A 16,804-nucleotide genomic window follows, 5' to 3' on the forward strand; every position below is an offset into this window, starting at 1 on the left:
GAGCATACATCCTGTTAGGTATAACCAACCAGCTGTTGCCAGTAAACTGTTAAATTACAGTAGCTTGGCATCTTGGGATTCTGGGATCCAAATCAAGATTATTTTTTCTACCCACTAGTTAAAATAAACTCCCAGGAAACGACACGTCAGGTATAACTTTGGGCACCCAAGCCCTGCAGTTGTAAGCTCTCTGTAGAGTGCCTGTATCTCTGTTGGTGAATAGTATGACCTCAGTAAGACCATCATAATGCTTACAAAATATGGTGTGCTTTGGATAGAATACCCTGAAGAGCTATCACAGTTCTTAACTTCAATTAAAAAAAAAAAAATCTGGATCTTCAGGGCTATTCTGCAGGGGAGAGCTCTTCTTTCTCCTCTTTGCCTGTCCATCATGTTATTGCTTTTCACCTGTTACTTCTGAGAGGGGACCCCCTCAGGTGTCGCTGGGGAGAAAAAAGTATCAGCATTAATTTCTGTGCAGCCCTGTAGCTTTTTTATTGTTGTTGTTGTTGTCTTTTATTCAGCAGAAGAGTTAAGTATACTTTAAAAACTTTAATAGCCCATATAAAGTAAATTAGACTGTTTATGTAATACAGGTCAGCGTGTACTTATGGATTTGTTGAGCATTGAGTTCATTAGTTCGTACTAACACATTTAGAACAGGAAATGAAAATGTCATTTGTCACTGGTACAAAATTCTAATGGGGTCTTCCATTACATCAAGTGTTCAAAATATTAAATAAAAGAAAACTGGTAACTAAGGAGCATGATGTTCAAGAGTTCAATTTGCAGACACTTCTCTGTGCTAATTATGAAGTATTGACATAAATGAATGAAACTACTTGTTAAAGTGCCTTTTGCAGTGTATGGCAGTTATGCATTCACAAGATGATTCATAACATGCAGCAATTTGTGATGAGTTTCCCTGCCATTACTGGGGATTACTGAGTATCTAATGTATTTGCACTACACTGGGTTACTTTAAATTAGATTTGATGGTGGAAAGGGAAGGTGAACCATTTTCTATCAACTGAAAAATCAGGCCTGTTTCACAAATCGGTCAGTATTGAATTTGTCGTTACTGTATAGTGCAATTTATTCTTCACAACAAAATACAAGAGCTTAATCATCTTGCCTATAAATACGGCAGTGACGTGTGTGTGGGGAAGCCCTCAAGACTTCTTTTGTCTTGAGAGTTGTGTACGTTATGACTACTGAAAATATGGCAGCCTTGCTGTAACAGAAAGTAGAATTCCTAGTAAGAAACCTGGAGTCTGAATGTGTAAGGCTGGGGCCCATTTTTGAATCAGCAAATCTTGGTTATATGGGACACTGGTTTGATGCAGGATGTGTTTGTGTGTATAGCTCCCGTTAACGGCACAACAGAGGCTGCATCTTAGAAAACCCTTGTGTTTCTGCTTTCTGTGAAAGCTGTGGCTGGCTATATGTTCTGCTGTCTGAGGGAAACTGTGTTTAAGGGCTTGCACAATCAGGCACTTTACAGCATCATGGAGATGGCTGTAATCTGTTAGATTATAAAGTGTGATTGCCTGGCAGCTATCAGAAATGTCTGTTAGTGATACCAGGGTTTTAAGCAAGGAAAAAGTAGAGTTTCCCACTCCTTAGTACTTGTGTAGGATTGTTTTGAAAATGGCTCAATGCACTGGAGAGTGCATTAGGCCTATGGATTAATGATGCTGAATGGGAGACAGAGAAGTTACTGTATGGGTTTTTTTTGTGGAATAATGGGTATCACCCACAAAACCAGTAGACTGTGCATTGGGAGAATGGGGATGGTCTGAATCTATGTATCTAGAGAGTGTAATTCCCTGAGAGTAATCCAGAAACACAAGAAGCATGCTTGAGGCCATTTAACTTGGACACTTTGGCTTTTCACACTAGACGCTAATACCAGATCTTCCGTTAGACAGTAGTATTTTCTTAATCCCAACAGTATTACTACAGCTGTTAAACCAAAAGGATAATCACAACACTGCAAGATGCCCACTGTAGATTATTATAATTGAAGGAGGATCTTGTGAAAGTCGCAACATGCTAAGTCTGTGGGTAAGGGAAATATCCTTAATTGGCAGTTGTGTAAAGTAAACCCCCAGGCATGTAGTGCCACTGTTACCTTTGCCCTGTGGCAGCCTGCGCTTCTGTGTAGTTAGTCCTAATGTAAGAGGACATCAAACCTGTAAAGGAGAAATGGTCCTGAAATCACATCCTGGAGATGAGACCTTGCTCTTGGGTGATGGCCAAGTATCCTTTTGCTCTAAGAATGTCATTGCATGGTGTTGAGTCTAGCTGGTAGAAGGATATCTCCTGCCGTGGTGGAGTCACACTCTGATTAAGTAAGAGGAGCGCAACTTCCAGCATCATAAATCCAGATAGGGAGCATATAATAATTTTCCAACTATATGCCAAGGTGGCTTACAGCAAAAGGACTCTAGGCTATCACTTAGTGGATAAATTGGTGGATAAGTGCTGGTGATATAGAAAGGCTACCAAAATAGTGCTGGAAGCAATCTCTGAGTTGTTAGATAGAGGGTTAAGAACCACATCCTTATCTCTGAATTGGAGAGATGTGGATTTGATGGGTGGACCATCCAGTGGATAAGAAACTGGTTGAAAGAATGCAGACAAAGGGTGGTGGTCAATGGGTCTATGTCCAGGTGGAGGCTGGTGACAAGTGGTGTCCCCCAGGGGACTGGTCTTGGGACCAGTACTCTTTAACATCTTTATCAGTGACATTGATGATGGAATTGAGTGTACCCTCAGCAAGTTTGTGGATGACACCAAGCTGAGTGGTATGGTTGATACAACAGAAAGAAAAGAAGCTATCCAGAGGTATCTTTTCAGGCTGGAAAGGTGGGCCTGGGTGAACCTAATGAGGTTCAACACTGCGAGGTGTAAGGTGTTGCACTTGGGCTGGAAGAATCACAGACATAGATACAGACTGGGAGAAGAGCTCCTTGAGAGTAGCCCTGCTGAGAAGGACTTGGGTGTCATGGTGGATGAGAAACTTAACATGAGCCAGCAGTGTGCTCTTGCAGCTCGCAAGGCCAATGGTATCCTGGGCTCCATCAGAAGAGGGGTGGCCAGCAGGGACAGGGAGGTGATTGTCCCTCTCTACTCTGCCCTCGTGAGGCCCCATCTGGAGTACTCTGTCCAGATCTGGGGTCCCCAATACAAGAAAGATGTAGAACTATTGGAGAGGGTTCAGAGGAGGGCCACAAAGATGATTAGAGGGCTGGAGCACCTCCCCTACAAGGAGAGGCTGAGGGAGCCGGGCTTGTCCAGCCTAGAGAAGAGAAGGCTGCGGTGGGACCTCATTGCAGCCTTCCAGTCCCTGAAGGGAACATACAGACAGGAGGGGAATCAACTTTTAAAAGGGTAGATAATGGCAGGACAAGAGGGAATGGATTAAAGCTAGAGGAGGGAAGGTTTATGTTAGATATTGGGGGAAGATTTTTTACGGAGAGAGTGGTGAGGTGCTGGAACAGGCTGCCCAGAGAGGTGGTGGATGCCCCATCCCTGGAGGTGTTCAAGGCCAGGTTGGATGGGGCCCTGGTCAACCTTGTGTAGATCCAGGCCTGGAGGTTGGTGGCCCTGCCTGTGGCAGGGGTGTTGGAACTCCATGATGCTTGGGGTCCCTTCCAACCCAGACCATTCTATCATTCTGTGAATAAAGATCTCTGCAGCATCAGTCTGCACTGTAATCCCAATACCCTGCATAAGGACAAGCAGAAAGGGCACATAGGTCAGGATGACACAGCCTCTGGGCTTGAAGTCCTTAACATTGCTGTATATAGGATAGAAGTCAGTGAAAGTCATGTAGAAAACAGTGAGAAGCTATCTGAATAAATTAGGTTCAGTTTAGACAGAAGAACAGGCAGTCAGACCGAAATAGAAGTGTTTCTATGCAGATGCTATAAGACTAGAAGATAAGATGGAGGGACTGAATGCCTATTCCTAAAGTAAGCTATTCACAGTTTAGGTCTAACATGGAGAAAGCAGCTAACAGGAAACTCACCAGGCTTTCTGTAGAAAGCCTGGTAAGAACAGTCAAGAGTAAAATGCTTGCAGCCAGTGTAGAGAGACTAGGAACAAATGCATATCCTGTAGAACAACTGCTTCTCTGACCCTTCAAAAAGGTTGTAAAAAAACCCAAAAAGCAATGAGCATGGTTGAGCAGGCTGTAAGGAATGGGAAGATATCCTTCAAAAACTTATGTCCAAAAAGGTGAAAATCAGGCAAGTTAAACAAAATGTACAGTAAAACAAGTCATAGCCTGATACGTGATTTGTAAAAGGCAGAGAAGCTTGTCATATGTTTTCAGAAACATCAGTGAGAAGAAGGTCATGGGGCCAATAGATAACTAAGATCTAAAAGAGCTCAAAGGAGATAGCACTGTAGCTGAAAGAGTATGAGATATTCACGGTCACTGCGCAGGAACTCAGGTTCCCAAACTAAATCCCCTCTCCGAGGGAAGAAAAGCATGAGGTCCTGTTGAGGTACCCGTTTGAAGTAGAAGTGCTGCTGGGATAATGTGCTTTAGAACAAAATTATAAAATGAGGTACAGCAGATTGCCATCTCTGGTTACACTTAAGATGTCTAGAAGGTCTTGCCATATAAAATTGCCGAACTGGTAATGATGGTGCTTAACAGCACAACACTTGCAGAAAGCCTATAGGAAAGAACAGGACCAGTAAGACTTGGCATTCGTAGCACCCAATTTTCTGGTGAATGCAGTGGAGAAGAAAGCTAATTGATTCACAGGCAAATTTAATATATCAGAAAACCAAAGTCAGAATGGTGTGATAGAGGTCTTTGAAGACACTGTTGAGGTTGTGAGTGTAATCTGCGTCACGCAGTATGCCAGGGTTTCAGGAAGTCTTCTGAAAAGTACCCACTAAAGGTTATGAGCAAAATGAAACTGCTCTGACATAAGAGGAAATGCCTTTCCTAGATTGGCAGTTGGTTACAAGATGGGGGAGGGAATAAATTGCCTGTTGCCACAGAGGATACAGAGGTGACTGGTAGGGTTGCATGTGGATCTGTGTTAGGTTTACAACTAGTCAGCGTGTGCATCGGTGGTCTGGAAGAGTGAGTGCAGAGTGATTTTAAGTTAATGAGGGTAGCAGAAGATGAAAGCTAATTATGAAGAGCCACAGAGGGATTTTTGTGATGCTCAGTAACTGGGAATGAAGCTTGCTGCTGACACTATGAAGTAATGCATGCAGGGCAGAGTAGTCCTGCTGCTACTGAGACTGTAAACTATTAGCACCAGAGGAGGAGGTGTTGTAGAGAGCTCACCACAGTAAATCCAAGCATTGGTTAAATGATCAGGGCTGGCCCGAAAAATTATTTGTTGGGGAAGAATGGCCAATAAAGTCTGCTATGCCAACCTATGCTCTTGTCTTGACCTCCGGATGCGGTTCTGATCCCTATCCTTAAAGGAAGGGTGAGGGAGAGAAAAAAAAGGAGAGATAATAGAACTAGAAATGGGTGGCAGTGATGATAGAGCAATTAAGTAGATTAAGAATCTTCACCCTGGCAAAGAAATAGATTTTTATCATTTTCATCTTCAGCTATATAGGAATGTAATGGAAAAAATGAGCAGGGAATGCTCATTAACAGTCTCTTGTAGTACAAGACCCAGAGGGGATCAAAAAAAAAATTATCAAGTGAAAGATTCAGAGCAAGTAAGAGGCTGGTTTTTGGTTGGGTTTTTTTTTTTCATAGTGCACAGTTTAGTTGTGAGCTACTATACATCCTGAAGTTTATCCCTGGGCTTTCAGTGGAAAAGCATCACCACTTGCTTAGAAGGCGGCAAAGCCCAGTCCCAGAAGGCTGAGGAGGGATCCTGAAGGTGTATCCAACCCTGCTGCCTTCCCTGTCCCAGTGTTCTTCCCCAGACCTCTGGACTTAGCTTTTGCTAAAGACACAATAGAGGGGACACATCTATCTTTGGTCTGACTAAATATGGCTATTAGTATGTAAAATGAAGACAAATTGCAGTCCCCTAAAGAAAATGCTGACCATATGCCACTCCAGATGCATAACAGAATTATTGGTGAATAAAATATGTTGAGAAGGACAAATTTTTTTCTTGGTCCTAATGACTTCCTAAAGAACAAACCCCATGTTTCCTTTGAAGACTGTACTAGTCCTTACACCACATTGATACATGAAGCTTAGTGCCTACACAGGGACTTTGAGATTCTTTGTTCTGAGGTGTTCAGTTTTAATTCTGTGCTTGCTTGAAGTAAGTTGGGCATTTTTTTTATTCCTTGCAGTTTAGCTTCAGGTGGACTGAATTAAAAACCTAAATGCAAAAATGAACTGGAAAAGTTGGCGACAGGCTTACCCATATAACGAAATGCTTACCTATGTTATAAAGTGAGAAATGCAGGTTTTGAGTCATGAACATGGAAGATAAAATCTTTTTCTACAAATGCAGTGATATTACACCTAGGTTCTTTCCTTATCCAAATGCACAAGGGCTAAATCTGTGTTAGACTTGGACTGAATAATGACTTGGAGAAAATAGGTTAAGAATAAAGTATGACTTGTTAGTTACATGTGGAACAGGCTGCCCAGGGAGGTGGTGGAGTCTCCTCTGGAGATATTCAAGACCTCTCTGGACGCCTCTGTGCAATACGTGCTAGGGAACCTGTTCTGGCAGGGGGGTTGAACCTGATGATCTCTGGAGGTCCCTTCCAACCCCTATGATTCTGTGATTCTGTGAAAACATCATTTCAATATGAAAAGGATGTAGAAGTTATGGAACGAGAACTATGTGGTCATCCAAACCAGGTACCAAATGAATTGAGTCTCCCAGTGGTAGGGCTAATGAGCTTCTGTGAATATAACCAGCTGTGAGGTACAGAATCAGTGCAAACACAGCACTACACCCTGTGAGGAGTTACTGGGCTGGGTGTTGGGGTATGTGCAGAGGTTAACCAACACAAGAAAATCAGTCTTCTTGGGTTCCTGTGGTTGGTAACAGTAATTCAGCTTCTCCAGTGGGTAATACAGAGCACCCCAAGCTGGCTTATGTTCCGAACTACTCTGTAAAGGAGGCTTTCTCTGTCTGCTCTGGCCACAGAATGATGAGGGAGACAAAGATGACTGGCCTCCCTAAGTCAAAGTTAGCCTTTGAATGTACCTATTCTATATGTTAACGTCAGACCTGATTTTTCTAGATGTTTTAGTAGGTCACTTTTTTCCAGTGGTGCTAGGATAAAAATACATAGCAAGACAATACTAGCTAAAACCATTTTTAAAGGTTTTGTGAAGAAGTGCCTATTTCAAACTTCTTGAAGTTCAGATTGTCCCACAAAGTTTTCTGTATTTGCCTGACAAAGCTAAGACCTGTGTGAGAAATGAGACTAAATTTGATTTTTTTAAACAGAAATGTAATATTTTTCTTAAATAAAAATAAATTGTACAAAAAATTATACAGAATTTTAAGTTACAAAAGTTAGGCAATGGGGCCTGTTTGAAAGAAGGGGTTAATTATGTATCCCACCAAACTCCTTGAACACACTCTTCCTTCTCAGGAATAGAAGGAGAATCAGTCTCTGTTCGCTCAGTTGTGATGATCTCCTTGAATGCTCTGTAGAGTTTTCCTGTTTGTTCAACAAAAGCAAAATATAATTCTGAGGTTTTTTTGTTATTATTGTAATTTTTTTATAATGGAATATGGTAGCCGAGGGAAAAAGATGCATAAGAAAAAAAAACCCCTTCCTTTCCTTTTTAATTGGTACTTAATGTAATTAGGCAACAAAGCTGAACCGCTGGCAGTGTCACATTGCAGGAGACTTTGGTCATTACAGGTGACAGTAAGTTTTAATTTTATTCTAGAAGTAATGTGGTATGAGACACCACTGAACAGAGCTTCACTAATAGTGTCCTCAGAGGGCTACGTTTTCACATCTGTTTAAAACCATACTTTAAACCATAATGCATGGTCCTAAATGGGTAAGAAAATGCACCAGCTGATTGCACTTCCCCAGCAATATTTATTCTGGTGTTATCTAAGGAAGTGGACACTGCTGTGTATTTTGTTTCATTGGGTGATATCAGTTCTTTAAAAACTATTTCAGTTATGCTTTTCTACTGCAGAATCCTCTGAGAAGACAGGTTTTGTGTTTCAGCATTATGAAACTTCTACATACCTATCTTTTTTTTAAAATAACATTGAGACTTGGTATATTTAACTTTTTGTTTTGGGGAGTGTGGCTGGTTCTGTAGTTACTCTCTGATGCCTTAGGAATAGTTGATTGCGCTTGTTAGTTGTTATCTGGATGGTTCTTCGTGTTCCTGACAATTGAGGTAGTTGTGCACTCTATAATAAAAATAATAATTCTGAAGACAAAATGAAAGTTGTATGCTGTCCTTGACTCCGATTTCAGTGATGAAGTCTGTGTTGCTCACAAAGTTGTAAACTTATGTAATGTTTTGATAAAATGGAAGCCAAAGCCCAAAACAAAAACCTGCTGGTTGGGTCTCTGCTGAGCCCTCTGGCCAGGGGCAGACATTCTTCTGACATCACCACCTACAGCCTTGCATCCTGCTGATTCCTGAGAATGTGAAGAAGTTGCAAGTCCTCTAATTTAAGAGACAGAAACTGGCAGATTGCTTTGCCTCCTTTTAGATACGCCTTCTTTTCTGTTGTTTCTGTGCTCTTTTTCCCTTTCACTGTGGTGTTACCTTTAATCATCACTCAACTGTACAAATGTTACAGTTGTTTGGGGCTTTTTTTTTTTTTTATTTATTTTGACCTATCTCGGTCTTTCCTGAAAGTTGCAAACACCATCTCCCTCTTTACTTCAGGCACAAATACGTTTTAATTGGAATGAATTTTTAACAGCCTGTTAAAGATACAGACATAACAGCGGTATCTCTGTTGACCCAAATCTGGTCTTTTTGTGCCGTTTAAAGAGGACTTTATTTTGCCTGTTCAGTCAGAACAAGTGATAGGGTGCCTCATTGGTTTTCTGATGAGGAATTCCTTGTGAGGGTTATTCAGTTTAACATGTTTTACCTCATCAGATAAACATGTATATGCTCAATTACAGAGACCAAGTCAGTACTGACAACTTCTTAAACCATGTTATTGCGAATGCTGCCAATGCTGAGTTAGGAACCTGAAAGGGTGTGAACTCCTGTTGGGTGTGGTGAGGATGATTTTGAATGGTGGGTGAGGGGGAGTGGTTTTTGTTGAATGGTTTTTGATCTCTAAGACAGTAGTGTAGGTAGCTCATAAATTTGGTCATACGCTTGGTTTAATCTAAAATGTTGCTGGAAAAAGCCAAAGACCAAAGAACTCAAGTCTTAATTTCTCCCTGTTAGCCCAGTCATGGCTCCACTTGCTCTTGCTTTCTCTGGCCCAGTTCTTTGGGGCAGTTTCTGTAGTGAGTTAACAGTGAGGTTGTGTGCCCTCTATAGCCGCTACCCTGTGGGTTAGGTGAGTGACTTCAGTGATGTGGGACTGGACTGTCGTTGTGCCGTAGTCACAAGGCTGTCCTCTCAGGGAAGTACCTGAGCTACTTACCATGATTCCATTTAGACCATTTGGAAAGAGTCCTGATCATCTGCTGAGAGAATGAGCACAGTACCTCACCTTGGGAGGTGCTTCTGATGATGGGTAGAAGTAAGGCCCTCACCTGCAGCCCAGGGTCCAGGTTAAGATATGATTTAAGATCAGTCTCTACACTAGATTAGAGGCCTGGCTTGTTTCCAGCTTTGGTGGACTACTTCCTTTGAGACCTACTTCTTCCTGCTGATGGGGTAAGGAGCCTGTCTGTCTACTGCAGGGCTATGGCTTCTGCTTTGGGGCAACAGGAACACCAGTGCATGGCTTATATCAGAGCGTTTTATTTCATATAGCATTTGGATCAGCGTTGTCAAGGTGGGATTTCAAGGAGCATCCAGAGACAGTAGCTGTTCTGGAGCAATGTGCTTTCTCATCCTTTTCATCAGCCTTATGTTTCTTAACTTTTTAACTCTGAGGCTGCCAGTGATCTGCAGCTGTGCTGTGTCCAGCTAAAACCTGAGATCTGCTAGCATTGTCCAAATGATCTTGTATAAATCTTTGTCTATTGCTGCTTCCACTGCAGCAGTCCCTTTTTTAAACTCCAGGACTACAAGTTAACACTTGTAGATGGTGATGAGAGTGGGAAGATGCAGAACGGAACTGTAACCTCCCTTTCTATTTGAACCTGGTCTATATGTGAATGTTACAAAAGGAAAAATGACTGGTTGGGTGTGTAGGGTTTTGTTATGGTTTTGTGTATGTGTGTGTGTGAATTACTTTATTTTCAGTTGAGGGGGGAGTATTTGTGTTTCACAACTCTGCCAAATGTTAATTCTTAGCTGTACAATAAGAATCCAACATGCAAAAGTTGGCCCATTTCAGCACTGAGCCATGGAGTGTTCACCTGAAGTGGGACACTACAAATGCAGTGGAGATAAATAACTAAGTAACTCTTCGGGGCTTGAAGGCTTGCTGCTTTCTGTAAAGAGTTCTATGGCATTTGTTCTGTGTATCTATTTTTTTCTTTTTGTCTTCCTCTCCCCAGTGCTCTTAAAGTGATTTAACACTGGACTGTTTTCCTTTGGATGAAACACACAGCTCTTACTGAGGGAATCTTCTATTTAAAATAGTAACTTTAAAGTTTGACCTCCAGCATTGCCCTACACAGCCAAAAAACAATTGCCAGAATTTATTGCAAAAAGATCTTCTTTCACAAAGTCCTTCAGTGCCAATAAATACTTTCTTTTTTCTTTCAATTTGAACCATATATTTTAATTTTTTTAAATAGACAAACCTAGAAAACTTCAACCTAAAAACAGGGATTGCTTTGCATTTGTGGGGCTGGGGCATGGGTGAGTGTGGTGGTAGTGCTCATAATGAATTTTGAAACCTCAAAAGGTAGTAGTCATTCCAAGAAGACTGGTATAGGTCCTTTGATTCAGCAAAGCTTAGAAAGCACATAAAGATCTGAAGCCCAATGAACTACTTACTTGCTTAAATACTTGGCTGAGCTGTTCATGAACTGTGAGTGGTTCAATAATTACTTTAAGTTTGATTTCATTTTACTGATTAAGTTAGGAGAAAGTTATGTGCCACAAAAGCTTCTGTTTGTTTTACTTCTCAAAGGGAAAAGGTAGCCCAGGCAAAAGACATGATGACTGAATACCCAAACAGATAATAATAAAAAGGTCCATTTAACAGTCATTTTGTCAAATGAGTCTTGTTACACATGATTCCTTCTTTCATCTGAATCTTGATTGCTGCCTGCTCACTGAGGTTTTTTCCTATTATTATGCAGTGTTCATACTCTGACAAAATATGTCCATCTAATTGTCTGCGTTTGAGCTGGGGAATATTTTCTTCAGAAAGTGATATTGATCTTCACTCCTCAGATTTGTTATTTTATACAGAAGTGTCTTGGAACTGCTAAAAAGCCTTATCTCCTAGCCCAAGTGTTTCTTAATGCCACAGGACATTCCTTGAGTGGTGTTTGTGTGGGACTTCTTGGTTGTGTAATGAAAGAAATGCTGCTGTCTTGTTAATAGTTTTCATAGATTTTTTTGTTGCCTGCTTGAGTTGTCTCAGATGTTCTTTTGCATTTTCCATCACCAGCCTCCAAGACCCTTATGAGGAACCTTCTCTTATATTAAGAAGCTAGTTTCAGTTACGGTTCAGTCACTTAATTTTTCCTCCAGGTTCACTGATAAAGATGTGTGATGCCTTGAAAATCTAGCACTTTCTGTCTCTTCAAAGTCGGTCACTTCAGTGTAATTTTCTTTTTTCTTTCGATACTGAATGTTAATCTCTCTCAAGCTGGTTTTCCTGAAGTGTTGATTACTATCATCCTTTTCCTCCCCCTGCTGATAAATCCACATTATGTTTCCCCTTTGTCAGGCCAGACTTTTTCCCTTTTTTAGGCAGCGTTATTTTCTGCTGGACTATTAGTTGAAGGGCATTAGCTTTGATGACTTTGGGGTATTCACACAGGCTAGCCGTGGTCTAGTGGGAAATACTGCCTATGTTTCCTCCCTGGCTAATGGAAAACTATCGGGGTTTCTAGGGCAATTCTGAGAGTTAGGCTTTTTTTTTTTTTTCCTCCCTTCCCTGAATTGCCCTCCAGAGGAAGCCACGACTTCTGCAGATGATGCCAGCTGAAGGATCCCTTCTGCTGCTACTGCAGCCCTATAAGCCCCTTGCTGACTCCTGGAGTTGCAGCACAGCCGCCTTGGGTGGCCACTGCTGGAGAACCAGATTTCCCTGCCCGTGGTACCTGCATGTATCGGGAGAGGAGAGATAAGATAAATTATTAAGAATTGCACTGTTTTGTTAAGTTACGGGGCCTGGGTGTTCATCTTGGCTTAAACTGCGTATGTTGGATACAAAATACATCCTGCAAACATTGTAGTGCTCAAGTTGTGTTTCCATTTGTAGTGACTGTCGGGAATTAGGGAATCCAGACAGTGTAGCTGGGATTTTTCCAGGGTGCCTCGCATATGATTGGACTGTAAACGCTCAGTGGCTGGGGTCATTGGCTTCATAATATGGTAATTACTTTTTATCATAGCTCTAAAAAAATCTTTCCTGTCTTGCCATGTAGGAAACTGTATTTCTCTCTTAACTGAACAGACTTTTTGAAGCTGGTGCAGGCCTAAAATATTATGTGGTGCTGTTACAAGCTTGTCACTGAATTAATTTTAACTCAAGAAATTCAGTTCTTGCGGTATGTCTCCATCTCAATTCCTGTTCTGTAAAGCTGAGAGTTCTATGGGGACAGGGCTACCTTTGAAACCTCAAGAGACTTTCTCCCTTTTCCCTTTGTGTGTGGTTTCATAATGTCTGCATCCAGGCTATTATTAAATCAATTATTGCTTATTATTAAGGGTATAAGTATACTTCACAAGGCATAGGTTTTTGGGACTTTTAGATGAAAGTGGTATCTCTGCTCTAAAATAACTTGACAATATATGAAGCCTTTGCTGTGTACCTTTGGTTTCTCCTAATCTGCTGGGTTTTTTTTCTTTCCCATCATATCAGCTATCAGCTTGTTTAATCTCACTCAAAGTTTACTTCAAATGTATATACTTGTGTATTTTAAAGGCAAATTTCAAACACATTTGTAACTTTTGTGTTGTATCTCATGTAGTTCCTATAGAAACCGGTTGTTGAAACCTGAATGATAGGCTGATTAACTTCATTGCATTTCTCAGTTTTTAATGTGAGTGCATTTGATATTTGTGCTGTTTGACCTGGCTAGTCTTTTTTTTTTTTTTGACTAATTAACACCCTTCCCCTTTTTCCCCCAACCCCACCCGCCATTTCTACATGTATCTTCATTTTCTTTTTTTAATATTTTTTGCTGTGTTAAATTTTCCACATATGCTGGGAGGGGATCGAGGGTGGCAGAAGTATGTGACTATGTATAGAGAAGCATGGCCTTGTGAGGCATAGAGTTAAATAATTCAATTGTATTAAGCACATTATTAACATCTATACCTAAAATGTAAGTTTGGAAGAAGAACATGGGGAATTCCTTTAAAAAGTGACACAAGAGTAGGAAAAAATGTTAAAACACAGTGATTAATTACTTTATTGCAAAAGTGGAGCTTTTTGTATCTCCTCCTGGTTTGAAATGAGTTGCCATACGTAGAGAAGGTAGACACTAGCAGAAGATTTTCCTGTCTTACTAAGTTGTGAGATCAGAAAATAACTAAATTTACCATGGGGAGTTTACCTAACTAACCACAACCTTTTACTAATAGGTTCACTTTGTCCTCATGTACAGATTTTGAAATAAAAATGCCAGTACTCATATGTCACTGATGGGAAGTAAAAGGCAATGTTTTGGTCATAATTGGTAGGAGGTGAGACTGACATTCACATGAATTTTCCCCAATTACAGAATGAGCACAAAATATTTCATAGAAATTATTTCTTAAAACTTCTGTCATTCTTACCTGTCATTTGGAGATGCTTGTGCTTTCCAACTCTTAATACTTGGTCTTTAGAAGTGGTTTTCTTTAAATAGTAAATGTTTAAAATGTTCGGTATTTTCTTTAGATCTGCCTTCAGCTTTTGCAGAGCCCTTTGAATCTTGTTTTCAAGGACAGGAAGATCTTCATGCTGTCTTTTGAAATCTCCTGCATGCCAAAGGACACAGCAGTGTGCTCAGCAATGATTCTACTGTGCTCAATATCGTGCAAAAACTTAAGGGCATAACAAAGAATCCATCACTTGGCCTGGTACTCTGTTCAAACAAATTATCCTCACTGATAATTTATGCAGACTTAAATCCTTAAGTCCCAATTGAAGACACTTCATTTTTATTCCTTAAATCACTTGGTGTTTTTTCTACCCGTTTTTTTTTTAAAGCACCTTCTGCATATAGTTCTGATGTCTGTCTGTTCTAGTATTGATCTCACCATACACAGAACAAACTAGGTAGGCAAGCTTATTTGTTAGGTGTCTAGGGATTGCCCTAATCATTTTATCTTTCTCTTTTTCCATAACACTGTCTGCAATCACACCTTAAGTGATTTCTTCAGTGATCTAACACCTCCATGAAAGTGGCTGCTGTCTAGGTTATGGTCCCAGGTGTCAGACATGCACCAGCCTTCTGTGTTTAGAGGAGTATGACCTTGCATTTGCATTGCAGTTTGCCATCACTATATGTTATTTGCATATGCAGCTGGGGTCTAACTCCTTTTGTTTTGTGGTTATTTAAAAACGAGTCATCTACATGTATGCTTACTCACACTTAACATCGTGCCTTGCAGTTAAGTCAGACTGTACTTTCCTCTTACATAGGGAAAACCAAAAAATATTTACTTTGTTTTTCCCCTACAGACTCTAGGAGTTCTTGGCAACTCCCCTCTCCCCATATTGCCTCTTTGCATTCTGTTTCTGTCTTTCCATTAAGTTGTTCTGGGATCTGCCCCATTTTGCCTGATGCCTTGTAGTCACTGGTCTCCTGGATCTGGGTTGGGGAGGGTTAAAATACCTGTTTGGCATTTCATGCCTTCTGTTCATATTTGATATGTAAGCTATGTTTCAGGATGTTGTCTTACAAGCTAAGTCCCTGGTGTACAGTTGCTTATACTAAACCAAGGTTACTCTGTTTTTATAGAATCCCTTTCTGGAGCCTTTCAAAACCTGCACAGAGCTGCTTACAGGGTGAATAACTCTCTGCTAATGTTCTAGTTTATTGAAATGACTTTATAAATGTAAAGTCATTTTAAATTAAAGCAGGCATTCATCTCTTCCACAGGTCCTTTACGTCCTCGTTGATCTTGGCAGATCTTTCTACTTGTGGTTGGTAGTCTGTAACTAAACCCAGCCAGACTAAATCAGGCCTTCTAAAGCTCCTTCTCTTGTATAAGTGGTTTAGTATGTCCCCCTGTCTCTATGTTCTGGATAATGGCAACGATAGGTAAATAAGTATCAGACTCTTAATTGTGCAGTGTCCTAGAAGCCCTAGCAGAGCTGCCTGACAAATGTGGGAGGAGATGCAAACAGCATTCTTGTGATATGAAGGGTATGGAAGGAAAGGGAAGGAAATGCTGCCTTTTATATTAATAGTTTTGGAACTGTTGATCAGTTTTGGACAACTGACAGGTCAGTATCATCCCAGGGCTGTTCAGCTCCCCCTGCATGTGCACTTTATGTCCATGTGAAACCATTTTTTTCAACTTCTTATGTTTTGGAATAATCAGCTTTGGCAGCCACTAAGTATTCCTGGTATGTGGTGGTTCCCCATAACAAGTTATGCTTCTGGAAACAGGACTGTAGAGCTTCATCCTAAAGAGTTTTTAATACAAAATTACATTCTCTATTCCTCTCCAATATAAACTAGACTGGGGCTGTCAGCTGCTGAAGTCTATACGTGGCTTGACAAGACTGTTCATGTAATCCTCTTCCCTAAAGGCTTCTGTAATGCAGACTGTGAATTTGGAGATAGCAGCCTGTTACTGCCACTGTTTTCCCTGCTGTTGTCACTCTACGTATTGTTCTTCAAGAAACACTGTGCCTGCACATGGGTTGGCACTACCAGCATCATCCAGTTTGTGTAGGTCCCTTCCTGATCTATACATGCGTTGCTGCTGGGGATAACTGAGGCTGCTTATAAGCAGTGTAAATTATCTTAGCAGTAATTGCCTGTTCCTGGCAGTTGTCTTCCCGTCCTAGAAAGTAGATGGGGATACAGTCTGTGGTATGTAATGTGTGTTCAGGAAGCCTGATGCTTCAAGGGAACATCTAGGAATTGCACAGACTGTGTTGTGCTCATGTGAATTTGTGTTGCTATGATGTTTGGAGCCCCCATGGGCAAATGAAGGGTAAGGTTCTTGGGGTCTCACAAGATGTATGCAGTGCTGGGGTAAGACACATAGCATCCTGGTGTTTGGTGCTGCCATGTTGTTACATTTCTTTGATCTTGCAGTGGGGTTTTGAGAGGCTGGGGCCACTACCTCTTCTCCTCAGCTAGTCCAGTTTGTCAGGTGGCCTTGAACATCAGTTGATGTGGGAATGTTGGAAGCTGGACAAAGAAGCTTCAGTGGGAATTCTGGGACTCCCTTATCTGTACCCTTGGGATATTCAGAATCACAGAGCAATAGGGGTTGGAAGGGACTTTTGGAGATCATCTAGTACAACCCCCCCTGCTATAAAGCAGGATCACCTAGAGCAGCCTGCACAAGATTGCATCAAGGCAAGTTTTGAGTATCTCTAGAGAATCAGGCTCCACAGCCTCTCTGGGCAGCCTG

The 16,804-nt window shown here is 41.1% G+C and overlaps 1 long non-coding RNA gene across 1 annotated transcript in view; it reads left to right on the forward strand.

The window, feature by feature from the left end:
- Window positions 1–16,804, forward strand: part of LOC311197679 — a 38,325-nt gene that overhangs the window by 3,306 nt on the left and 18,215 nt on the right. The gene's annotated exons all lie outside the window — the stretch shown is intronic.

Source organism: Gallinula chloropus, assembly GCF_964237585.1.
Source record: "Gallinula chloropus genome assembly, chromosome: 1".
Taxonomy (NCBI): domain Eukaryota; kingdom Metazoa; phylum Chordata; class Aves; order Gruiformes; family Rallidae; genus Gallinula; species Gallinula chloropus.